Source organism: Gymnogyps californianus, chromosome 8, assembly GCF_018139145.2.
Source record: "Gymnogyps californianus isolate 813 chromosome 8, ASM1813914v2, whole genome shotgun sequence".
Lineage (NCBI taxonomy): Eukaryota > Metazoa > Chordata > Aves > Accipitriformes > Cathartidae > Gymnogyps > Gymnogyps californianus.
In genome coordinates, this window is record NC_059478.1 from 10,000,001 (window position 1) to 10,026,093 (window position 26,093).

General features: G+C 36.3%; 1 long non-coding RNA gene across 1 annotated transcript in view; it reads left to right on the top strand.

The window, feature by feature from the left end:
• The window catches only part of LOC127019060 (uncharacterized), a 117,264-nt gene that overhangs the window by 82,570 nt on the left and 8,601 nt on the right, over positions 1 to 26,093 (top strand). Inside the window, exon 2 of the long non-coding RNA XR_007766857.1 lies at positions 13,470 to 13,631. This is a non-coding gene — a long non-coding RNA (uncharacterized LOC127019060). The remainder of the gene's footprint in view (positions 1 to 13,469; positions 13,632 to 26,093) is intronic.

Sequence of the window (26,093 nt, forward strand, 5' to 3'; positions counted from 1 at the left end):
CTCAGTGACAGTTATTTTAAAAAATGGTGAATTTGGAGTCATAGTGGGTTAAGGACAAGTAAAGTGGAGAAAAAGTTAAATACAACCAAACAACTGCTATGCAAAACAATACGATTGTTTAATGCTTGAATAATTTTATTACTGAATAAATAGGAAAAGTCTAATCCAAATGAATGGGGCAAAAAAGACTTTTTACAGAAGTAACTGTTAGGGCTGAGGTAGGGTCCATATCAGTTACTCAAATGGGTCACTACAGGCTATAATGAAGTTCTCCAGTCATATATATGTTAAGGTAGCCATCAGTTTACTTGTGTATTGTCAGAGATTTTATATTTAGCACATGGCTTTATATTAGGGATATAATACTCCCGTTACCATGTCATTGTACCAAAGCTGTATTTTGCTATATATGATTACTATTAATTCATGTATTTGAGAATTTAATTTCTTGGTTATCAAAAATCAACAAAATATGTAATTAGTGTAGGTGGAGACAGATTCTTATCATAGTAGCAGTCGAATAATGGTAACTGAATAGAAGCATAGAAGGGTATTTAAAATAGAGAAACTTTATAATTGGCTTGATACATGTGCAAGCAGGCTGAGTGGATTTTGTATATTGTACATTAAGTTGATCTCCTGGTTATATAAAGAATTGATTGTTATGCATTGAAAAACAAAGATAGTGTGCTTGCGTTTCATTGTACTGTGCTTGCAGCACCGGTGCTTTCTAACAGTGGATGTACTTGTGTCCTATCTTGTGAGACCAGAAACTTCTCCGTTGTGGTATGACTAAAGGGTGTGCTCTTGCTCCTTCTGTCTGGCTGCTCGCTGCATTTTATTAAGACAGAAAAGTGCCTGCTGTCCCTTCAGGTCCTCATGGTGAGCTCTGAATTGCAGCCCTCTGATGTTGGAGTGTGCAGGTATAACTCCATACTGCTTGTCTCTCTGCATTTTAAGTCCATTTCTTGTTGAATTGTCATTCCTTGGTATAAGGCTTCCCTGCTCTGGGAGCTAGACTACGTCAGTATATGCCAGAAATGGCTCCTTTGTATATAGGAGGCTATGTTAGCAATTACAAGGAATACAATCATCACCAGTGAGTGATGGGCAGAGGTAGTACCTCATGTATTTTCACTGTAGCAGGAGAGATCAGAAATGCTGATTGTGATACTGGCAAAACAGTTACACAGAATAGTCATGGGTATGGATGCGTGTGAGGCCTACATATATCAAACACACTGATAACCTCCCTTTTTTCAACTTGATTTGACCTTGAAAATACTTCGTTATTCAGGGTGCTCAGAAAGAGACTGTTACTGTAGAACAGACTCTGGGATGACTGCGCCTGACGTGCAAATTTATATCAGTTGCATGTTGTTGTGCAGAGTTCATTGCCTCTGTTCAGTGATTTCACTAAGGAATCCCTTGCATTTGACTGCTGGAAGAGCAGAAAAACCAGTGAAGTATTCAGCATGGTCTGAATTATTCAGCATGACAGATCAAATGAAAGAGGTGGTAGATTGTCTTCGTTTTACATTAAAAATTAATCTTTATAAGATTTTGTCATCTTCTACTGCTCTAGGCTCATGCATATTGTGTAATTTAAAATGTTATGAGGCCTTGATAGTGAGCTCTGTAACACAGGTGAGATGAACATTAGTGTCAGATGTTTTAAAGTATAGCAAACAATTTAAAAAGTTAGTATTTCAGTAGATTTTTTTTTTATATTTGCAATGGTAATATTTTGACACTAGTTCTAACAGTAAGCAGCAGCACAGGGTTTGTTTTCCCCAACTGGCTTAATCCCTTTGAAAATAACCAAAAGACCCATTATTTACTATGAAAAGGTTATGTCTATGTAAACCAAGGTTTTGCTGCAATTCCTAACAAGTTGAAGGTTACTTATCCTATGTTGAATACAATCTGTCATCCAAACTGTTTTTAATGCATACAATTTTGGTGGGCTATCACACAGACTTTAATCTTCATCCAGCTCTTCCTAGCGGCCCCTGGGACCAACTTTTTTGCCTTTTTCAGATTTAAGATTATAAGACCACAAGTGCCCTTAATCCAAGTTTTGTTTCTCATCTAGGTACTCTATGATTAAATAATCTCTCAGCCTTCTTTCTGGGAATGTAACATACAGTGTAAGCTTTCAGAGGCTCTTGTGATTTAAAAAAAAAAAAAAAAAGCTTTTGTAATAAAGGATGTTTCAGCCCTTTAACTACTAGTTCTTTTTCTGAACTCTCCAAATTCCTTCCTAAATTGTGGATGCAAAAATAGATAATCATATTCTAGCAGTGGTCAAGCTAGTACTGAATATTAAGGTGCTACTTATATTTCCATTGATATTGTCAACACCTCTGTTCATAAGGCTAAAAATTTCATTAGCCTTTCTGGCCAGACTTTTGCACATTATTAAATGATTAAACACCACAACCTAGAGAATGTTGTGTATTTTATACTTATAGCCTGACTGGTAAGCATATTTACTAGACGTTTCCAACTGTAAGCAAAGGTCTCTTTTTTGATCTTCTCTGTGTGTATTTAAAAGAACAAGACACCTTAATGCTTGTGAATAATGAGAAGTGGGCAGAATGACTTATGTCTGGGATTCATGTACCTGCAGTTGTATTGATATTAGGTTTTATAGACAAGAAAGAAAAAATGAATATTAGGCTCTTTAAAGGGTCTTGCGGGGAGGCACGCCTTTCTGCTACCCATTTAATATAGTTCAGGCATTTCTCATTTTGATATCTGAAGGGAATTTCAAAATGTGCTGATTATTCTCATGCTATGATTCGGTGTCTCTTTTGCTTCCTATTTCTTATCTATGGACTCTCTGAGATTACTGGTAATGGCTCTAAAATAATTCTAAAAAAGCATTGAATACAAGAGAAAAAATTCATACAAGCACCATGTTGGAGACCAAATTCAGAGACACGTTGTTTTGTTGGAGTTTTTTTGTGTCCCTTGGGGTCTTAACCTAGTAAGGCTTCTCTAACAAAAACAATTTGAATAACTTTTCTTTTAATCTGTAAACTGGTGCTGCAACCTGGCAAACAGCAGAAACAAAGCAAAAATATGTATACCGGGGGTTTACAGTTTAGCTTGTAGGCTAAAATGTGTGTGTGTGTGGAGTAAAGCTTTGGTTTAGGAACAGATATTTTAAGTATGTGAATATTTCAAGGGGGGGGAGCAGAAAATTTTCCCTATTCACCTGCAGACTGCTATGCAATGATATTATTTTCTATTATTTCAGTAGTGAAAACTACACACATTTCAGGGATTTTTTTTGAGGGGTGATTTGTTTTTCCTGAAAAGCAGGTACTGCTGCCAGCAACATCTTTTTATGTCAGAAGTATGAAATGTATAAAGGAAAATGAAGATGTGAAATATGCAGTGAAAATTTAATGCATGGAAATTATAGCTAAGTAAATGGCTAGGAAGAGAAGTTGACTAAAAGTGATCCTCTTCCAATTCATTGAATTGATTACAAATAGGCTGCTCAAATTAAGAAATGTAAGTATTCTAATATCATGATACAATCATTGAAGAGTCCAGTGCCTAGGACCTAGTCAGAATAAATTTGACAGCAGGAAAATCATTAGTATGTCTGGGTGCTAGCACAGTATGTGCTGTCCAAGCCTCTGCTTTGTTCTCTATCACTACCAAATCTAGAGCTAAGTGATGAAAGTGGTAAGGAAGATAAATTTACTTGAAGAAAAAAAAAAAACAAATGAACTTCTGTGTAACAGCTGGTTTTAGGCCACCAAAAATATCCATGATTTTGAGTCAAGCAAAAGATGCTGCTATTTCAGTTCTAATCTGTATATTCTGAATTTTAGATTTGGCCACTGAACCAAAATCCTGATTTTTCTGTTGAGAGCTGAAAAGCTGGGACTTGATTTTAGCTACCACAATACTTTTCCGTATTCAAATTGCTTCTTAATTTCATCTCTGCTGTTCAGTGATCATGATGATGTTCATATTATTATGCCTCTTTAGTTCAAGGCTTTCTGAAAGATGGTTCAAGATTTCTGAAAATATCTTATTCTAAGATTTTAACTTCTTTATGTGACCTTTAATAGTAGATTACAATTGTGTCTGAAGAATTTTGTTATGAAAATCAGAATAAGAAAGTATTTCGGGAACCCCGAAAAGAGCTGCATGCAAATATTGGGGAAAGAGAAAGGGGTGTGATCTGAAGCAACTTTTGCTCAGTATCATTCTATTTTGGTCCTAGCGAGTATGCGGGTTGTCATTTGCTTCCTTGAATGCTGGAGCCTCCTGTCACAGATATGTCAGTCCACATTGCGTCTAACAGCTCTAGTGGAGCAATACTACAATAATAGCTGTACAATAAATAGTTTTAGCAAACTGCTCTGAAACGTTATGATTGTGTATGAAATTTAGATTGCTAGTGATTTTATTAAAAGCAACTATTTTTTAAGTGATACTGTTTATTGTAATTGGTATTGATACTGGGTAACATGTCATGACCTTTCCCTATTTTAAGCAGGCTTCAGTTCTTCATTTTGCTTTGTTTCCTTGTTCCACATTACATAGTTAAACTTGCATAACAAGAAAACAGTCTGCAGCCTTGGGTCCTTCGTGCCTTTTCTGGATAGCTCTCTTCATTAATGTAAATTGAGTGGCACTGTCAAAGAAGAGGAGGCTCAGTGTTGGTTTTTTCTTTAAATTGGATGTCCTTGAGATGTATTAAAGTTGAAATACTATTATGTTTCATCCCCAAATAAAAGTTTGTGCTCTTGAAACTAATAACAAGATTCCTACTGATGGCTACAATCTTTTCATAGGAAATGAGAGAGGAACAAGAAAGTGTATTAGCAGATCATAGGACGATTGAGACACAAATTTATTATCTATTCAGCAGGGTATTTCACAGAGAAAGAAGTACAATTGTACAAAGAATTGGTGAGAATTTGTCTTGGGATACTGTGCCTGTCTCTGGCTGCTCAAGATCAAGCAATGTGAATTCAAAGAAGATAGTGTAAAGTGCTGTTCCTTTGAGGTTAAGAGGGAATATACAGTAGGGAGGATGGGGGAATGGGAAATGTCAGAGGGAGGGAGACTTAGGGTGTTGATCTGTCACCGAAGTGTGAATTGTGTTGTACCTCTTAATGAAAATTAAATTGGGAATCTCCTGTAAAAAATACTGTTACATGAGATCCACACGGTGTGCCTGTGATTTGAATATTATAACTATGGAAATGAATTTCCTAGATGTAAAAACTTGAGCCAGAATTCATTATTATTATTCATATGAAATTTTCTGCTCATGAACCTGTGAAGTGACTTCAGCTTTTGCAGATGTTTTTATACTGTTATATATTTGCATAATGTTTTTAATAAGTAGCCTTTAACCTATTCACTTGATCATGAGCTGTTTGATTTGCTCACTTGCTATTAATTATTTTACACTATGTAATTGGTTACTGAAGTAATATGCTGTGGCTTTTTACTTGGTTGAAAACTTAGAGGTAGTGATTTGAATAGTATTGAGCATAGTCAATAATGAAAATTAATATATTCACTGAATATTTGAGTATAGTCAATAACCAGTATTTATATATATAGCTATGTGGTTTAAACAATATTCATGTATTTTACATAATGAATAATTTTTTTCTCATTATTAATACAAGTAGAATATTCTTTTGAGCTTTTTTAATACATAAATGTTGTCCATCTGGGTTGATCAAAACAAATTTTGAAGCTCTTGAACAACTTCAAAGAGAGATCAAGGTCTGAGAGCTAAGTTTCTGTAAATTCTGAAAATCAGTGGCCTGCAAGTGGAAGGATGCCATAACTAAATACCGCTGGATACCACTAAAGGAACTACAGTTGCAATTGAGTTCCTCAGCTGTTCTGAGACACAGCAACTAGCTCTCCTAAATGGTACTGCAGAAATGTCTAGCTCTGAACAGACCTTGATCCATGAGGCTGTTCAGCCTTTCAGATGGGTAGGAAATTTTGGAGGGAACAAGAGGAGAGAGGTATGAGCAGAGGCAGTACAGCTGCAAGGGGTCAGGTATAAATAGCCATCAAAAGTTAGGACATGTATTTTCAGTAAGGGGGGGTGTAATTTGTTCTGCTAAGGTATGATTTTGGAACTCCTATGTGCCAGGTAACATAAAAACATGTACTAAGGATTTAACCCCTGCCCGAACACAACATAAAGATACATTGAGTAAGTGAGGGAAGTAATTAGAAAGTTACAATTAATGCAGTAAGAGATTTAAATGCAAAGCATAAAAGGATGTGAGCAGACTAGAATTGTAAACAAGGTCAGGCTACAAAACAATGCAAATTTATTAATTCCCAGAGGAAACAAAGAAAACTTGCTACTCTCCTATATCTATTATTTCAAGGAAAGTATTTTTGTCTAGAATTGAATCAGATTAATAGAGCTTTGTTTCTTAACAGGAGGTTATGAATCAGTACGCTAAATGTGCCTGTAGAGAAGAATTACTCTATATTTAAATATAACACCATCTAGATATCTGTGTAGGTATGTAAAGATACCAGCCTTCTTTCTTACTGTCCAATGTTAGGACATCTGTTCATAGTCTCCTATTATGCTTATTTTGCATTGTATTATTATCTTGTATAGATTCTCTTCCATTCTCAATGACTATTTTTTTTTTAGCATTTTTAAAAACCAATGACATCTGCCTGAGAGGTGCATCCGCTAAACTGAGCGGAGCTGATTTCCTGGAGGAATTTGGGAAGGACAGGAATAGTTTGTGTGTCTGGCATGTTTTCTGCTTTTGTAACGACTTTCACATATAACATGTTTTAGTTTTAAAGTAATGCCTAGACAGGCCAAAGTGTGTAGGATGCATTGTGCAAAGGTATATACAGACCGGAAGGTGTAGAAACAATAAAGAAAAGTAAAATAAATACCCCAGAATCAGACACTAAGACAAGAATAGAATAGAATTCAGATATCCCTATCTCCTGTGCAGAGCTATGTAACGGTATCTGAATGTTATGTCCTGTGGAGGGTAATGATTGTTTAAAAATAAAAATATTTCAATTTTTTTATGATCTTAGGGATTATTAATTGTATGGGTTTTTTTCCTATAAGTACATTTAGATTTGTTTTCCTCTAGCTGTAGTCTTTTCATGGGCTTCCTGGTAAATAGTTCCAAACAAGATGGCTTTTTTTTTGATACAGGAGAGAATACGTATTTTCTAAATCCCATGTATTTTAACTGTAATCATATCTGCAAATTATTTATCTGGTTGACAGAGAAATGAACTAACTGTTGTGGTACTGTGACTCTTTAAGTGCAGTCCAGATCAGTTTTGTTAAGAGCGTTTTGCCAAGCTTATTCCTTTCTAACCTCTTTGCTGTTTTCTGAATATGAAATATGGCAGTGTTCGTTTTTCAGAGAGTACTCCAGGCTGATCTAACATGCTGAAGCCTGTGCTGCACTATTAGTTTGTGTAAAACCATCATGGTTCAAGATCTGCCTGTCAGAAGATACTGTAGAAGAGTATATAAATAACTGCCTCTGTATACTTAAAAAAAAAAAAAAAAGGGGGGGGTGGGGGTGGGGAAAGCTCCTTACATTTATGGCATTGAAATCAATGGTGAATGCCTCTCATCAGAAGCCAGAAGTATTATGAGATTGTATATTAAGCATCCTGAGTTTGGGGCAAATCTCTAGCTGCATGTAAACGAACTGTAGTAGAATTATTGCATATGTATCATCTGTGAAAATAGTACTGAATGTAAGATAAGCATAAACTAATTCAAGTACATTTCCCCTTTTGGGGGGAAGCAGAGATTTCTTTGCAAGTTAAAGAGAGGGTGGAAGCTTATTACAGTTGATCACTCAGGCATATACACAGTAGCTGTGGAGGTATCTCACGACAATATTGACCATGGCTGTTCATCTTAACTTGTGCTGATTTACATGCTTTGCATTTAGAGTGGTCTGTCAAACTGACACCAGCTGAAACTTAAATGGATGACTTGGTATGTATATGAAAAGTTGATTTGTATCAAAGATACTGATCTAAGCTTTTTCGATCAGGAAACTGTTTAGTGGTACCTTCTTGACACATCTACTGAAGTTAATAAATTCAGGAACTTCAGTGCTGTAGCAACAATCAGAAGACAGTCTTAGGCTCTCAACTGCAGGCTGTATCAAGTAAATTCACTAGATGCATTCTTCCAAATTAACCTAATAACATCAGACTTGGCATGTGTATTCCCTTCTGTTCGAAAGGAAAAGTATAATGTAAGGTGCTACTCATTCTGTGGAAAAGTAGTCATGGGAAATTGATGCTAATGGTTACTGTGGTAGTTGCAACTTCTCTACTCCCATGATGTTAAAATTGAGCTCCAAGCAAAGTAGGAGCTGGAGAACAAGAGAAGCCAGAAGTGAACAATACTGTTCTGTATTTTAAAGGAATAGGGCCGCCTCTTGTTGTTTGGGTGTTGATGGATTACTAGCCAAAAACTCAGCACAATTTCACAGACTGATCCTGTGGTTCCATGTGTTGTTGTAGTCAATGCTGTCAGTTCAGTCTCCTTAGAGTTGTTCCACAGGGGAAATAAAGTATTATAGCAGATTCTGTTGAAAACCAGCAGACACGCAGCTCTCTGAATTAGTTTTGTTATCAAATCCCTTTTTCAGTGCAGTTTGTCATCAACTAATGTTGTGGGTTTTGGAATATTCTTAGGGAACTAAGCAAGAAAACAAGTTTTGCTGTGTGAGCCAAGGTTAATGTATTTTAGCTCACATCCTCTAGGCAATAATGATCATACTTGTGGTAACAATCATTTAAAATATCAATGCTCTGAATTGAAGTTAGAGTTCAAGAACTTTGTTACTGATGCAGACATGCATAAATGGGTCAGCTGACAGATTATGATCTAGTGTTGTTCATGGGAGTTAACGGCAGAGCAATCATTTGTTCTTGTGCCAGAAACCTTAAACTTGGAGAAGTGCTCATGTGTTATGGTAGATTTCTAGTCATTACTTTGACTCATTCTTGGGCTTCTCTGAGCCTGCTTCTTTGATGCATTAATTTGCAGGGGAAAATGGCTTTATAATGAATGAGATGCAGAAATGTGATTTGGTAAAGGAACCATTTGTTGAATATAATTCTCAGCAGCCCATCATTGATCTGCATACCTTTTAGATAGGGTGCAAGTGCAACCAATAAACTTTATTTCTAATCTTTATTTTGTTCTTAACTTACTTAAAGCAACATAAAAGAAACTGAGGCGTGGAAGGAAATTTGCCCAGTGATTATATGAAACAAATCAATCATTCAGAATAGATCCAAGGTGTCTGCTGCAGGGTGTTGAGCAGCAAACCTTGCTTGGTTTGTATATGAATCAGAAAAATATACATTAGAAGCAAACTGTTTAGCGGATTTCCAGAAGCTCATAAAGGCTTTCAACATGATCTGATCCAAATGAAAATTAAGTACTTCTGTGTTTCTGAGTTACTGTATAGCTAAGAAAGTATTTCTGTTGCATATGTACATCCAAATTGTGGTGTTATCATTCAAGACCTTGCTGCGCTAAACAGTGTTGTTATCAGAAGCAGTGTTTGGAGGAAGAAACTATGGGAAGGCTGGACATGCTTGTCCCTAGTGTTGGCCTGTGTTTTCTTCCAGGAAGAAAAGTTCTGAGAATACTGACATCAAATTAGCCAGAGCTTCCCTAGCTGAGATGCAGGAAAAGTAGAGAGAATAATTTTGTTGGCCTGCTGTGAATATAACCCTCTTTTCTATTTGGGTGTATGTTTCTGTTACAAAAACTACCCTTGTAGCTATGCTGAAATCTGAGCTATAAGGAATTTGTTAAACCTTTTAAAATGCGTGGATCGCTGTGGAAGTATGGGATGGGTGTCTCCTACAGACATAGTTGATAGTGGACTGATAGACATTGATGCTGCTCACTGTGTGGTGGAAGTTTTTGTGCCATTGAAGACTACACTTTCCTGCATTTAGGCTATTAATCAGCTAGTTTTACACTGATTGTTAGCGTTTTTTTAATATTTTGTTGGACTCTATAACCATATTAAACATACAAACGTTTCAGAATCAAGGCAAGAAGTGTTCTGAATTAAACTTGGCCTCTCAGTTCTTGTCATTCATCCTTTCTTATTTGACTTTATAATGAAGCTAAAAGTGTTGAAACTACCTTTCCCTACAGTGTAGCTAATGTAGAAAACTTCATAAACTCTGACGTGATCAGGAAAGTAACTGCAACTCAGCAGTGATATGCCTGAATGTCTTATCTCTGGTTTATCAATCTTTCCATCGCCTTTTTCCTCTAATTTCTTTTTTCCTCTGGCTGAGAAAATACCTGAGAAACACGAATGTGTTCTCAAGCTAAGCAGATTTGTTTTGTCACCCACAAAATCCATAACTGCTTGAATTTGATCTGTTTTCTGTGATATAAGCCCAGCATAAGTGTTTTAATACACTATTGTAGACATCCAGAGAGAAACTTCCAGCGAGAAAATGAAAAGGGCATACACATAGCTTTCCTGCATCTAGAAGTGCTAGCTTTTTAAGAAGTTCTGAGGCTTGGCAATTAAAATAAATCAAAATAAGCCATAAGTAGCAGGTGGGTTTTACAAAAAATATACTAAATGTGAGTTGAAGTCCACCAGTTGCAGAATAAAATATATAATGAGGAGCTATGGGTATATCTGTCTTGAAAATAACTCTGTAAACTTGCTATGTTTTTCAGCACTTCAGAGAAAGTCGTGTAATTCCGTATTGGTAATGACAGGGAATATTGCAATTAGCTGATGCTTTAATGTTATGAAAGTAAATATTCACATGTATCTCTGGTTTAAAAGAAAATAATTTCATTGCTTTGTTTTCAAGTATTGGTGGTTTTGTTCATTAACTAAATAACAGACTCTGCCCATGCTCTGATTTTTCCAGTTATTAGTTGGCATACTCACGTAATAGCTTAGTCATTGCAGTGCTCTGTTGTATGATTTCTGGTTGATAAGACCTCGAGTAAAGCATGTTTTTGTGTTTTGAGTGCAGTGCAATTTCCTTGCATGTGTCTGTAAATGCCCACTTTGACATTTTAAGTAGACAGCATTTTCAAAGGGAGATTCAAGCCTTTTAGGAAAGTTTAAAATCAGAGGTATAGATCCACATTTTAGTAGACTTCTAATACGTTATATTTTGGAATGATTGTTTGTTGTTGTATGGTGGTGTTCGTGATGTAATGTGAATTTTAACACAATGTTTTTAATGTGAATGCAGTGGGTTTTGCAAGGATTTTCTTCTTCAGTATGTATAGGGATCTATATTGTTGGTTGTTTGATTGAAAAAGGCGGGGGGGGGAAGAGCAGCTGGACTACTTTGAGGGCTTTTTTTCATTTCCTAAAATGTTGTGTTTAGTCTTATATACTTTCTTATACTTAGTTAATAATATGAATGATGTGAAAGCAGCTTTTAGTTCTCTTCTGTGTTCCATGTTTGTTCCCTAGCATCAAGTGCTGAAGAAGATAAGGGCACGAGGTGAAAAGCCCAAGATTATAATGGGATGGCTCAGATGTGGAATGGCAATTTTCTGGAGTGTAGAGTAAACATTAAATAAATGAAATGGATAATCTTAGCAGTCACTGGGAAGGGAGGAGCTCTTCAGAGGAGTATTAAATGACTCGGGAGTGAATGAATTAATTTGTGGTGGTACCACTCTCACCTAAACCAAATACCTCTATCCTCCAGAACAATAGGATTTGATATTCAATGTTTTTCCTTTTCTATAAGAAGGCAAATTTAAAAATGCCTTTCAGAATTAAAATTCATTAATTACCAAGTGATAGAAGTAAATTGTAGCATTGTACAATATTAGCGTTGACTTTGAAAATCCTTTTTTCTATAATAAAAATGCGAAATTCCCATAGATATTTTTGTCTGTTCTAACATCAGCATTTTTAAAAACATCCAATTCAAGGTATTTAGATAATAAAATTTGCATACGTTTTGCAATCCTACCCTCTTTTTCCTCTCCTTTTTTCTTTCTTTTTGTCATTTCTTCAGCTTCAGTTTATATGCTCTTAATATCTAGTGACACACTTCTTTCAGAAGTATAATGTGAAACCTGTATTCTGCACAGTCACTCAAAGATAATGAGAATAATTGCAATAGGATTGCTCAAATGAGTAAGAGTTGCAGAAGTGACTGCTTTCTAATCCTGAATCAAGATCAAGCATTGTTTTTCTTATGTTTGTTTAAATTTAATTACATACAAATAAGACTTAGACTAGCAAATTCCTAAACAGAAAAGCGTTAAACTATTCCTGCTGCCTCTGCATGTGGATTGTAGCATCTTTCAAACATTTACTTTTTCATCAACTTTGGAAAATTCAAGTTTGGATTTGAATACCATAGGTGAGGAGAACAAGAGGGACCCACACATGTTCATGTGTGTACCTTATCATGAGTACATGGACGTACAACTGCAAATGCAGCATTGTTCAATCATTTCTCATGCCCTTGATAAGCTGATGCTCTTCCAACCTCCAGAAAGCTATACCTATGGCTGTGTATCCTAGAGACTTTAAAAAGCCCTTCATTTGTGAACTGACATAAGGAAATTTTTGTTAGCAGGCAATAAGTTCTGAGGAACTACCATAAGCTGTTACACATGATTCAAATTATAAGTTGCTGTCACATCTGTGCTTAAGTGTTGTAACTTAATACACAAAATAATTATATTTGTGACAGACACTCTGCAGATCTTTTTCTTCGCATTTTTCTGTTTGACTGCTTGAGTGATGGTCCTGATTTCTTGAGGGTAAAAACATAGTGAATGAGTATACACTTTTGACTTTTTGTTATTATTAAAAAAAAGATATCAGAAATCAATTTTATTCTAACTGTACTACACACAAGATAGATTTCTAGTCTAAATATACCAGGAATATTTTTGATACTTTTAATGTGCAAAATGCTACAAAATCTTTCTGAAAGATCTAATTGCTAATCTGTATGCAGGCTATAGAAATACTTTAACCTAGTTGTTAAAAATCTGCCATTTTATTATTTAATACTGATCTTACTGCTTGTAACAAGAAACTGAACCAAAAAAAGGAGATTGAGAACACTGAAGGGCAAAGTATTTTGAGAACTAGGAGGACTAAAATGTAGTGCTCTTCCTGTATTTTGTTGCACTGCTTATACATTTTAACTACAACCTGGAAAGAACTATAATGTGCATTAGTTAAAGATCAAATTTTAATCCGAGCAAGCCACCCATTTAGGCAATATCCATTTACCTGTGCTTAAGGGGATATAGACTGTACGTGCAGATTTCTCCTTGATAAGCAAAAAAACCTCCAAACCAATAAAACAACGAGGAACAAAATTAACAGATGGTTTTGTGTGGTGTGGTGTTTTTGTTTGGTTTTCCCCTTTAATAACTGCATTTATTTTTATAGGTATGGAGAAATACAGCTCTGGTAGATGCTCTCTACAGAAAACAGCTATTCACTCGAAGCGTGCACTGGGCATAGACTTAAGCAACAAGGATTTTATGAAGAAGCTGGACACAAACAACAGAACGGGAGCCTCCCAGGGTACTCCAAGACTGAAGCCTGCATGTGAGTCATGTTGAATATTTTCAAAACCTCAAATGTGTCAGTTATAATCTATGCCTGATAAGGAATGGCAGGGAGAAAAGCGAGATCTCTATAGGGTCACAAATTTTTTGCAAAAGCTTGGCAGTTATGATGGGGAGTGGGATGGAAATGGCAAAATTCAGTCAGGTTTCCTGAAAGTCCTTTTGTTAGGAAGTCCAGGCTTCCATGATCCACAGCCTCAGTATAACTGTTATCCATGCTGTCTTTAAGGTTTGCACTGTGAATTTAATGTAATAGATTCTGGGAAAGCTTGTACAGACAACCGCAAGGCAGTAGCTTTGCGTCTTCAGGTACTTGCAACCCTTGTTGGTCTGAGAAGGAGTGAGTTTCGAAGTTTTATTTGAGCTGAGACCTTCAGCATGGATATTTCTTTTCTTTGTTTATAATGTACTTTTTGCTCTAGGTGAGATGTATTTTTTTTTTCTTTTTAAATTTTCAAAAGCTCTACTCTAAATACTCCTCTAAATACTGCTGCAAAATGAGGACAGCACAGTTTCAGCAGTGATGACTGTAGTAGTGTAATAAGGGGAAACAAAGAGGTGAAACTGTGCAAAGTGTTAAAGGAAGTAAAGAAAAATAGCTCTCGTGGGGAGGAGTTCTTGGAAGAAAAACATTATTTTCCAAAGACTTATCTCTGGCTCATTGCAGATAAACTTTCCTTTGACCATCTGGAAAGGATCTTTATGCCCCATTGGAAGCACTGTATTTTGAAAGCTTTTCTGAGCTCAGAGGTTGTGGAGATGCTGTCAACACACCAGTAACTATATTGTGTTTATTTACATTGAAATGGAGGGGCAAGGTAGAAAGCCCTTATCAAGGGCTTCAAGGAGAAGCATGCAGGACCAAGGAAACTCATTCTCAGTGATGTGAAAAGATTGTGTGCTCCTTAGTGACATCACCTAAGGAAGCAGTGATGACTTGGGTTTAATTTTCCAGCATTCATATGGAAAAAGCTCATTAAAAATGCCAGTGCTACAGACAAGGTAAAAAGCTGGAAATCTAACCACCTGACAACTGATTTATCTGCTATTGATTTATATGCATGGCACATTTAAGCAGCTGAAGTCTGTAGCTCATGCTGTCACCATACAGTCCATGGTGGAAAAAAGAACACTCCTGTAAAAAGTCTTTTGAGTTTATATGTTCTAGTAATAAATAATTTTGTTGGACTGATAATAGACCAGTATGATCAGCGTAGGTTGGCTTTACCAGCTCTCATTCCTTGGCAAAGCCTCTGATTGTATAATTCTTTCTGTCTGTTGTATCATTGTAATATTGAACTGCAAATTGACTTGCATTCAAAATCCATCTCATTCAGGACCCTACTTCTCTGGGACTGTATCTTCTGCTTAGATCTCTTCTAGTTCTCTGGCAAGCCCAAATGTCATACCTTTTTGGTGCCAACTGGAGTAAGGGACCATTATGGAAGTTGACAGCTGTCCAACTCTCCAGGCTGTAAAATACTTGGCTTCAATCAGCTTCTTTAGCAGTTGGTTTCCTTGTTTAGTATTTTGTGGAGATCTGTATCTGTTTTGTTGAAACTTGAGAAGAAATAGTTGCTGAAGCTGTTTAGGGAATCAGAGGTGGCTGTGGCTGTTTGTTTAGGTTATCAGAGGTGGCTGTGGCAAATAGGAAGAACAGGTCAAAATTGGCATATATTCATCACTTAAACTCAATTCTCATTTAATTTAGAGGACTTTCTCCTTAAGCCTTAAGATCTACCACCCTGAATTCTATTCAATAACAAATGCAGAGGTTGTAAGTCAGAAAAGCTGATTATGTTTTTACTGAGACTAATTTTAAGGAGTTTAAAAGAGCTTATAGCTTTTGCATTAACCATTGAAACTACACATTCTGAACTATAGCACAAGTTTTGTTTTGGAAGTGCCATGAACCAGATTGGAGGAGTGAAAAAAACAAAAAAAAAGGGTAATGAAAACTATAATAGTCACTATAATAGTGACTTTTTAGGTGGAAAAAAGGCTAAAGCTATTCTTTGACAAACCGGCAGAATGGTTGATCTGAATGCTGCACTTGACTTTCCGCGTATTCGTATGACTGTGGTTTGTACCTTGTGATAATGTAATTGGCGTGAAGTTAAGAAAGGAGACAGCTGCTGCTATGTGCAGCTGTGGTCTGAAATCACAAACTTGTCACCTTACCTTCACTTAAGTACCTTTCCTTACTCCAAAAGTTTGGCTCACAATTCAGTGGCTCTACTTGAGAAATAACATAATACTCATTATAATCAAGGTGAAGACTTGAACTTGCCAGCTGACTTACTAGTAAAAATTTGAAGATTGGACTGAGTTCTGGGCTCACTAATACTCAAACCTAGTCTAGTCCTTGAGCAGCAAGCTGGACGCTGGCTGCTGTTTAAAACAATTTGCACGCTCTGCTTAGGCATAACCTGGTAGCAGTCCTCTCACTTGCATCTCTATTCCTTTCTAAAATGTGATGACTAGGTTATGTCCTATTCTGTGGTGAGAGATCTTTCAGACACTACAGATGTAAATATTTAACTTTTAAAAAAAAAAATTTTCATGAGACTACTCTGTATTAGTGGTCCTGCATTTCAGCTCTTGAGATCTCACTGTACAGATTTCATAACCAAGTCAATCGAACTGTTTGTTTTTGGAGATTATTTGGATGGAAAAAAGTGCTCATTTGATGTGTACAGATGAACAAAGCAGTATGAATTATTCTGTGAATCCTAGTCATTTTATCCTTATAAAAATTAAAAACTGGATTTCAGTAAGCACAATTTGCTTTCACAGATATTTAATTAGTTTAAGAAAACTGGTAAATTGGAAATAAACTACTTTCTCCCCTCCTTGTAGCACTTGTGAATATTTCACAGGCATAAAGACTAACAGAGTGCTGATGCTGGTGCCAAATATGTTTGTCTGAGCCAAGCATAGCTCAAATTCATAATGAGAGCTTTCCAAGCTGCTCAACGTGTTCCTTTTCACATCCGTTTGACGTTTTTCTGGCTTGACTTTGTTCTTGCGTGCAAATATTCTGTGCAGTCTTTAAAATCTGCATTCTCGCAATGTTGGAAAAATAAACCTCATGCTTGCAGAGTTGCAATTAAAAAATGTTCATATGTGTTCTCTTCTACAATAGAAACCCACACGTACAAGACCATACAGTTGAACATGCAAGTGTTGAAGGAATAGCCTAATGTATTTTTTCCCTCTTATCTCTGTACCAGAAAATACGTTTGTGCATCTGCTCACGCCCTAGTTAAATATCTTCTGGTTCTCTTTAACTCCACTCTCCCTTCATCCTTTTTTTTAAAGGAGCAGCCTAATAAAGTTGTTTATAAGTTCTTTTCTCAGAAGACTAATTTATTCTTTTAGTATTAGATTCTCCTGTTCACACAGGATCAGTACAAGGCATAGGCACAATTTGAGCTGTAAAATCTTGGCCTCTCTGAAGCTGGTGGGAATTTTGCCAGCGAACAATGGGATCAGGTTTTCAACCAAAGCATTTGGACAAATTTAAATCACACCTAGACCTTGTGCAGCTTCTCTGCACAAAGCTAGATTTCTCCCAGACAATAGTAAACTAATATGAATCCTGACGTGTAGCGGTTTCCAGCAGATGAGACTGGAACCCAGCAGAACAGAATTCTAAATGATTATTTTAATTAATTTCTTGAATTGTTTTAATGCCATAGGGGAGGGGGGATCACAAATTTAGGTACGTGTAAATTGGAAGAAATGTTTTCTTATCTTTTAACAAGAATTCTTTTTAAATGTTTTATAAATACATCAACTTTGCCATTAGCTGTCATGCTTACTGCATGAGAGCTAACATGAGTTTATAGCAGTGTTGCTAGTACGTACCATACTTTCTCTCAAGCCTTTTTTGATCAATACAGAAAATCGGTAACGGTAGGCTCCTAAGACTATAGGGTTCTAGCTGTTCTTTACAGCACATCAGATATAGGAACAGATGAAAACAGTAAGAAGCAAAGCTAACAGCTTATTATATGTTGCACTTCTAATTAATGGTTTAAAAACAAAGCTACTGAAGTGAATAATTTACATTTAGGTATCAGATTAGACTTCAAAAATCAATAGAAAGTTTTTCTCTTTCTGTATTAAAGATCGATTATTTTCCTCTGGTATTTGCAAAAAGGCAGTTTTAGTAAAAATCTTAGCTGAGAAGAATGAGAAGTAATGCAGATCTGAACCTTAATACTGCAGTTCAAAATTACATCCTCTTTCATGTAATATTGGAACAGTTTTTAACTTCTGATGAATTTGTGGAGTTTCTATGTTCCATTCAATCCAAACTCAGCACAACTGAAAAATGAATGAAGAATGCAAGAAAAAAAATTAAGGAAGAGGTTTTTGTATGCAGCATAGTGTAAAAAAACCCAACATTTTATAAAGCTTTATGATACCTATTAACTTTAAACCCTGATGATTATTTAGAAGGAGTTTTGTTGAATGTTTGGGGGTGGAAGAAGTTCAGTTGATTGATAATGAACCTCACAGTATAGAGATTTAATCTGGCAAACTCTACTCTGGATTGTTTATTTTCTGAAGATGTCAGAACTTTCTGTAATTACCTTCTTGATTTCTAAACTAGTTTAATGTAAGTATTTCCTGTTGATTTCTATTCTTGATTTGAAGGATGAGTGAAAATAATTTGGAAGAGCTTTTGATTGATTGCTGTGTAGGTGTGCTATGCGCTTTGTATAAATAGACTGTATTGCTCCTCTAGCTCTTCAGATTTGAAAAATGCCGGTGAAATAGTATTGAATTAAATTTAATTATTAAATAATGTAGTGATCAAAAATCTATGCAGAATGGTTGATCTGTGGTAGTTAATTTGTTTGCCTGTAATTCATCTTTCCTATAACTATTTTAAAACAGTCTATAGTGAGGATTCAGGAATCAGTAATGATAGGAACAGATTATTTTGAAAGGCTTGATACTGAATCCTAAAACTAGGATTTTTCAGGTGTATTAATTCAGCTTAGCTCTAATGACAGTAACAAATTTTCTACTCCTTCTGAAGATCTAATGCATATGCTTGAGGCTATGATATCTTTTGGATGCAAGTGTGCTTTTCCTACTGGAATCAATATATTACAGCACACTGAAAAGCAGAATTAGTCATGGAAATATTCAGTTTAGGGCTAGAGGTTTTGGTGTTATTTAATCTGCTTTAGTACAAATGAAAAAATACCCTACACCCTTGCACAGTGTGGGGTGGGCTGGTAGGATCTGCTGCAACAAGAGGTGAGTGTGTCATGGAGGCAACAAAGTCCAGGGTGCTTCTAAACTAGTCTTAGAGTAATTGCTGTGACACATAGCCTTGTGTGAATGTTATCATGTTGTGAGTTTCAGAATGAGCACTGCATGAATTACAGAAGGATTTTTTCCTTGCATTTATAGAGAAGATTGTGCAGGTCAGTTATGCAAACTATTCATTTATCATCATAAGATCTGAGGCAGTGCTGGCTGCACTTGAAGACAAGATATAAAACTTAGTGGCCCAATAAGGTGATACATGTGGTTATAAAATGGTCTTTTACTTTCTTAATCTGTTGTTCTTGTTCTGCAAACCAGTCTCATTAGCTAGGCCTCTGTATGGAATGCGGTGGCCAAAGTACATTGTGGGTATCATGTATACCATGTTTTGATAGATTACTGAATATGTAAATAGTGTTAAGGCTGTTTAATGTATGGATTTTTTTTAACTCTTCCACAGCTAAAGCTGTGGCAGATTCCATTTATCTTGTTTCTACTGTGTGAGGATTGCAAGTATGAGAAATCTTGTGTGTTACTAGAACTGATTGTTATAGCAGTAGGGATAGTTGTCTTATTTTGTTTTCTTTGCATAACACAACTTTTATCAGCAACTTCTGTGTGTGATTTTTTTTTTTGAGGGCTGAATCTAATAATAGCAAACTAACAAATGCGTTCCAAAAGGAAGCAGTTAGAATAGCAATACAGTGGCTCAAATTCTTTTTCCCCATCAAATTTATACGAAGTAGTGAGGAGCTTAGGTTGTTATCCACTGGCTACTGTTTGGAATATATCAGCTTGTTGATTCTTAGGAATTACTGATTCTTTAACCAAAGTAGAAAAATATAGAATCAGAGAGAGATGAGGTTCTGAGATTAGTACTTCATATGTTATTTTATACAATCTTGTAAGTCCAGTGGTATACTTTTTCTGTATAATATGATGTAAAACTACAGAAAGCTTGCAATATGGAATCTGGTATGGAATTCAGCACAGCAAAATGAAAGCAGCGTAGATTTCAGCAGAGGTTATGTCAGTGTTCCAAACACACTAAATCTTTGCAGCATCCTGGGGTTAGGATACAAATTGTAATGAGATCCACTTGAGTGGAACGGCTAAGACGAAACCCAAAGACTGTGAGATTGTAATTATGGAAGCTGGCAAACTGTGAGATCAGAAATAAGCAACTGTGACTACCCAGTATCCATGGAATGGTTTAGAAAAACATATTCTGGAAATACTTCAATATTCTGTGTCTTATTTAAAAACAGCTTCTTTGAATCTGAAGAATTTATTTTACGTATGGAAGCACTGGACCAAAGCACATGAAGACACTGCACCTGAAGTGTTTGTTCTGTTACTTTACGTGAAGCTAGAATGTTCTCTTGGGCTTCTGAGCAGTCCCAAAGAAATATGATACCATGAGTCTGATGCTGTATGATGACTCTGATGGCATCAGTCTCTAATAGTGCTTAATCTCTGAGGCAGAGGCCAGATTAGAGAGCTACTTGACAAGGGAAGCCAGAAATTAAGTGAGCATTTCATCTCCATTGTGCGTTACTGGAGTTCATATATTCTTTTTTGTGGGCCAAAACCAGTTTTGTCCAAAGTGCCAGAACCAGTTCTGGCTCTTCCAGATGAGTGTTACATGGTGGCTGCCAGTCATTCCAGCTTGTTCAGATGGGTGTTAACTATTTAACTACCTGTGGGTCATCTTATTCCTCCAAATAGTTGCAGGCTGGCTGCTATTATCATTGGGTACACAATTGTATACAACTATGGCAGGCAGTCACCACAAAATACTTTGCTTCCCCTAGATCAAGCCATCTGAAGGTATGTTTGGGTACATGGCAAACAGAACAAAATCACAGGTAGACCTTCATTTTACAAAACCGTATTTCCGAAATGCAGGAAGAAGGGAGACCATCTTTTTGAATGCTGTCGCTGGGTGACACCTACCTGCAAGCACTGCTCAGAGCAATGAGACCTTGTCCACATCTGTCCAGCTCTTAACTGAGCTGGGAAAGCAAGCAAATCACAGATAGTTGTTACAGTGGAAGCTTACCTGAAAGCTCTGTCCTACATCTATCCTGCTATAATGTTTTAGAGAAATGTGGGAAAGAAGCACAGATTAACTTGTAACAACTTTGCATCCTTTGTAACACATTTGTGGCGGGAATTCAAAACACAGTAGTTGCCTGACTGCTGACTGGGAGTAGATAGGCAGAAAATCAGAGACTGGTGTGGGGCTGATGTGACTGACAAGGCCATGGGCACGTGCCAGCCACCTAAGCTAGAACACGCAAACCCCGGTGCCTGACACAGCAGATGTCTGAGCCAGTGATGGAAGCACCATGCGCAGGCCTGGGCCACCAGCCAAGACCCAGAGATTCAGGGTGGGTCAGGAGTGTCCAGTTCCTGTTACTGTGGGTCAATGGTACGCTGGTTTAAACTGGACTGGAGGCGCAGGAGCCTTCATTGGTATGACTACAATGTGTGTCTGTGTGTGTGTCATAGAACAGAAATCTTAGACTAGAAATCACTATCTACTCCCACACCTGTCTTGGTTAATAATGACAACGATAATGGAGTAATAGCATCAGTACAGTACTAATTGTTACACTAATACTTGTGATTTGACTCTGTGGAGTTGCTTTTTGTGTACGTTTCTTAAGATGATACACTTTTAATATAACCATATGTTGTTCATATTTTTTTCTCTGAAAAGTGATGTTATGAGCAGGATATTGGGCCAAATGACCTTGTCTCTTTCAACATGAATTATTCTGTGACTTTTTTTTGTGTACAATTTTTCTTTAGGTTCATTCAAACTTACTAGTATGGTATGTGCATATCGTTTTGCAAACAATAGGCCCCATGGAAAGGGTTTGCTTTATGAAGACCTTTAAGAGAAAAGGACATTAATTGAAATGACCATGAAATGGATTTAGAAGTGGATCAATTTTTGCTATGTTCTTTGATATACTTTTTAGTGCAGCTAGCATGAGAACTATGGTTGCTTCTAGTAATTATCAAGGGCCCAGGCTAAGCTCTGTTAGAGTCACTTTGAGAGACTCCCTTTGACCTCAAAGACTCAAACTCCTGGGGAAGAAAAAAATGAAACTCGGTCTTCAGTTTTATACTCATTAGCCAAGAGTGAATCCTCCCAAAGCAATTTATGAAAGATAATGAAACAACTTAATTTGCCATCAAGATGCTTCAATTTGCATTCTTCTCAGTTGCGTTCAGTCTCAATAAAATTGGATCATTATTTATCTCTAATTTTAATTCTTAAACTAAATTGTTTACCAGAAGGAATTTTTACTGTCTCTCTCTCCAACAACAATCTATTAAGCACAGCGTAAACACTGAAAATAAATCAAAAGCAAATTGAGGCTCTTGCTGACTTACTAAACTTATAGTTTCTTCTTATGCAAGGCAAAGAGACTCAATTATTTGCAGTTAATTTTATGCCACTGAAAGAATTTAACCTCATATAAACCCTGAAGTTGGGAGACACTGTACATGGAGAACTCATACCTGGTAGAACTGTGAGACTTAACTCATTCAGATAGGTTGTACATAATAGTCTAAAATAGGCTTGAGAAGAGAGGAGAGCAGAGATGGCTCAGTTACCTGGACTGAGAGGGGAAAAATGAATTTTGTGATGGCACAGTGGATTCTGCGAGGGGTATGGAAGGTGGTGGGGGTAGGTCCTCTACTGGTCCTGTACTCATCCTCTGTCCTAGGCAGCTGCCTGCTTTGTCCAAGTCTAAGTCCAGCCATATCTGTGCTTGCATCTTAGTGCTACTCTGTCTTCATTGTCTTATTGCAGTTTTGTGCCTGCTAAATTCTTTTCACTGTATATTTGACTAGGTAGAACTGTAGCTGGCAAGGAATATGTAGGCTGCTTTCTCAATCTATTGCTACTGTGTGATTATGCATATGAGATACTAAACTTATGCCAAAATGCAGGGAAGTGCCCTCCCGAGAAAATTTTTTTAGATATGCAACAGCAACTGTACAGCTTTTCTCCACTGACAGTGGTATGGTACAAGGAAAAAGGGTTTGTGGTACTTGATTCCAGCATGTAAATACTGGTTTAATGTAAATCACTGATGTAGGTTTATTGGGCACAATACGGATGTGTTTATAGAGACATGTATCTAACAGCATGATCACGTAACTAAAGTAAGAGTATTAAATACTAGTGGTCGCAGAGTTTAAAATGTAGAATCCTTGCTTTCTTACATATTTAAAAAAAAAAACAAAAAAAACCCCAAAACAACACAAAACCCCTTTCTAGTTCAGTTAAATGAAAGGAATAAATGGGTTAACATTCTGAAAACTGTGAATATGAGAGTCAGGGTGCTTTACATATCTGCAGCAGATTTACTATTCATAAAAACGGGATTCCTAGAGTACAGCAGTAGAGGAATCACTGCATTGGGATTATACATATTAAATACCAACCTCAAGGTAAACTGCAGGGTGATGAAATGTTAAAGACTGCAGAGCTAGTAGTACCTGTATTGCATTTCTGTACTTGACTGCCCGAGACAATTCTGTTGCTCCAAAATGTGTTTAGGAAAAGGAGATGAGGGCGGTAAAGTTTGGGACTTGCTGGGGTTGGAAGACTATTTCTGAAGGCTTGTGTTGCTTTTTATGTGATTGACAGGTTAGACTACGGGAGCCATAATGTGATGTGATATATTGCTATTTTAGTTACATTGAATTATCCTTTTAGAAAGATAGGTGCAGTGAATAAATGTAGATAAATGGTAAGTGATGTTTTATGATAGTAAACTTTATATGCTCTGCATAACTACCTTATTTTCATTAGTCAAGTAATATACTGTATTTTAGCACAGTATTATCCCTCAGGAAAAATAAACAGATTTATCTATTGCAGATTAGTGTTTAAACATACTCGTGATCCATGTGCATACAAACCTGCATTAATGAAAATAAACATTCAGCTGTTACTATATTAAGTGTTATTAAAAATAAAAGGTAGATTGAATATTAGAAAAATATTAGAAATAGATATGAAAGATGATCTGCAAGTTGTATAATCAAATCTTATTTTACGTTATTTTAAACCCACCTATTCTGTACACTTGCATTGTCTTCCTCCTCTTTCTCTCTCTCTCTCTCACTATTCACCTTCCTCTAGACACTAAGTGTTTGGAGAGGAAAAAAAGCAAACTACTAGAAAACTGAAAATGTTTCAAGTCTGGAGAAAATGGAAATGTTGAAACCGTAACTCCTTTCTGTATACACCATTTTGTATTTGACGTGTGAACCAAGAGACAGCAAAGAACTCTAGAAGGCTTTTAAACAGCTGTAGACATACAGTAATTTAGAGCACAAGCTCAGCATGAGCTATGATTCTTGCTCTGGATAGGCAAATCAAGAAAAGTTTTTGAGTTGTAGATATTTGTCCCTTTGGAACCTTTTTTCTCTAAAGTCACAGAAGATTGGTATAGTCAATGAAGGAGTACAGAGAGGTAATCCTAATGGATGATTAATTTTAAGCAGAACTTGAGCAAGGTGTAAGAAACAGGTTCTTATGCCGAATATGAAGCAGGGAATTGATTATGCTTTTATTGCTTCAGTTCAAGTGTTCAGTACAGTATTTACGATAAACGTTTGGTCATAAGTTCCTTCTTCTAATCCCCACTTAAAAATTGAGCAGAACTTGGGTTCAGTTTTGCAAGTGGTGATTCTGAGAGGTCATTGCCCAGAAAATCAGAGGTTCATTAATGTTAATTTCTGAGAATTAATGTATTCCAGAAGAACTAAGAATGAGAATAGTTGACTTGAATCTTACAGGGAAGGGGATTTCAGTAGAAAGGTAGGAGGACAAATTAGCAGGTAAACCAGAATATAGTCTAAGAACATATTTTTGATCAAACTAGTGCTCTCCAAAAAATACAGTCAGCATGCTCATCCATTTCAAAATAGAAAACTGAGCTATTAGGACAGCTCCCTGGGTGAAACTGAGAGGGGTGAGTTCTTCTCCCCAGGCCAGAGGAAGGCATTAAGAATTCTGTGGGACATGTCACAGACCTCTTAACTGTTTGCAGAGATTTTTGTGCCTAGCCCTAAAACCCTTTTCTTCTAGCTTGAACTTTCCACCAAATCTGTGAAAAAACTTTTGCAAAAGACTATTCAGGAGGCTTCAGGGAATACTGAACAAAGACTGAATAAATGACTGTTTTCATGTATTTTTAAACCCTGTGGTTTCTGAGGTCCTTCTGTAAGCAAATCATTAAAAATGTTGTTTGCTTTTTCCATCAGTGAGAACTTCCTCATTTAAATCTGTAACCTTTATATTTTAATCATTGGCTCTTAGATTTAAAGACACTTAAGTTTCATGATGTTTTCAGTCACGCTTTTTCCATTTTGCATTTAGTTATTTACAGCAGAAGTCATCAGCTCACACATGTTCTGCAGTTATGTATATCAGTAGTCTTTAGCTTTTGAGCTTCCAACATGAATTGGGAAATGAGAAAGAAAAATTGAAGATTACTGTTCAACAAATTTGAGATGCTTAGTTTTTCAGAATGTTACCTTAATATTTAGCTTTTCATTTCTGTACTTTAACCAAAACCATTTATTTACTGTTCAATATTCAGGTCACTCCTAAAGATTAGTGTAATATAGGTGCAAGTGTGTAGGCAGTGAAAAACGTGTAGTTGTACACACATACAGCAACTCTGTGCATATGTACACCATGGCAGATAGTATGCGTATCAATAGATCTTCCATGCAACATGGGCTTTCTTAAAAGAATGTGAAATTCCTCAGAGGATAGTTACTGTTAAGTAATTACATCCATTAGCATGAAGGACACTTGGCTTTATCTCATTCTCATCCCTTTTCTTGGAGAGGCAAAGTGATTATCTCATAACTACCTGACTTGCATTGTCATATCTTATTACTTGACCAATTTAACAACATGCAGGGCAAATGTACTACAAAGCCAAAGCTCTCAATGTTAATTAGTCAGAAGTAGATAAGGAAGAGAACATTTTAAGGCTGAAAGAATTTGTGTCTCAGAAGGGAAGCACCATTTTACAGAAATGGGATATTTCTTATTTAGGAAACATTTCTAAAATCTTCATATTACAGAAAGAAATATTGACTTTTC